The sequence below is a fragment of the Cetorhinus maximus genome, chromosome 13 (assembly GCF_964194155.1).
Source record: "Cetorhinus maximus chromosome 13, sCetMax3.hap1.1, whole genome shotgun sequence".
Classification (NCBI taxonomy): domain Eukaryota; kingdom Metazoa; phylum Chordata; class Chondrichthyes; order Lamniformes; family Cetorhinidae; genus Cetorhinus; species Cetorhinus maximus.
Window position 1 is genome coordinate 102,771,895 of NC_135891.1, and position 1,721 is coordinate 102,773,615.

The window sequence follows — 1,721 nt, forward strand, 5'->3', positions numbered from 1 at the left end:
TGCGCAACGCGCGCAGCATGTCGGGACACGCCGTTCAGCTCGTTTTATTTCATGGCTGGAACGACAACCCCCAGAATGCTGCGCGGCAGGCGGCCTTCCCGCGCATGCGTTTCAGCAGGAGATGGTGGGGGTGCGGGGCGGTTGGCCAGGGAGACGAAGAAGAAGAAGAGCCAATGTTTTGAAGATGTCTCTGGTCGCAGCTCTGCTGAATATTTCCAGAACTTTCTTTCCCTAGTTCAGAACTCCAACGTCCCTATATGTGTACATTTCATACGTGCCAAAGCACAGATCACAGTGGGATAAAACTTTATTCCCACGCATTAAGTTGAGGAGGGTGAACATTTTCGATTCGTGACGTTTTTCTGAGATATAAATTATTTTTCCTCTTCTGTTTTGAAGATGCTTAAAAGGAAACTGGACAATTACTTGAAGGGGAAACATTGGCAGGGTTCCAGGGAAATGGGCAGGAGGGTGGGACAAATTTGCACAGCTGTCAAAGAGCCAGCACAGGCGCAATGGGCCGAATGGCTTCTTTCTAACAGAAAAATTGCGGCCCATCGTGTATCGGCCAGAAAAACGTTCCCACGCGGTTGCCAACCGTGCGCCTTTTTTGCGTGTTAGGTGATAACATGACACTATGAAAACCCTGTGTTTTTTTGTATAATTCTATGATTCACAGAGAAAAATGCACTGTGACAAAATCCAACTTTGGGTTGAAGCCAATGAGAGAAAAAGTAATAGCCCCTGGTTTTTTTTCCCAATCGTTCTTTTCCTTCTCATCACTTAAGGACCAAGCAAGTCACATACCTTAAGGTGGCTTTAACTCCACAAGGGAAGTTTGGTTTGGTTTGCTTCATCTTTGCTTCATTTGCATTTTCTTTGGTATCCAAACCAAACACTCATAATGTAATAAAAGTATAATTGGTTTTACTTATATATGGTGGTTCAAAGTGGGAAACACATTTGTAATTATTGTCTACCTGTCCTTTAACCAATATTTAAAATAAATTCCCAGCAGTGTGCAATAGATCTCTGAATCTACACCTATTGACCGATAATCTACATGGTTAGCCTATGGTATTCTGGAATACACTTTAACCACTGTCCAATCTTTTGTGAAAATAAAAATGTTAGCTTCCCCAACTCAAAGAAAGTCTCCCTTAAAGATTTCCCTGGTTTTGGCCCTGACCACAAAGATTAGTTTTAATTGTAGGGAAATGAAATTATGAAAATGACATTGAACTATATGAAAATAAATTATGATCAATTAAAAAGGAAATCTGACTGCAATTATAGAAGGCTCATAACCACATGGAGGTTTTGTGGCATAGTGGATAATGTCCCTGCCTCAGAGCCAGAAGCTCTAACTTCAAGTCCCACTTCAGGACTTGATGGCCATTGAAGGTGTGCTCATAATGTGGCCAAGGGGTTGATTATCAATCTGTAAACTCTCAGTATGCCTATGGTGAGACATTCTCCTGGTCAGCCATGCTTGACGTGGAGTGGCGCTCCTCGAGCCACAGCCTCTGGTGACAGGCTAGTGACCTGTTCCAGGAAAAACAAGCATTCTAATATGACTAATCTTTCCCATTTATTCTGATATGGCATTAGGGTTATACAACCCATGTCATTTATCAGACCCTGAACAGATCTGATTAGTTGCAGTACCGGCCATAAGGCCAAGTATAGTCTCATTGCCCGGCAAATTTCTGCCATTGCCT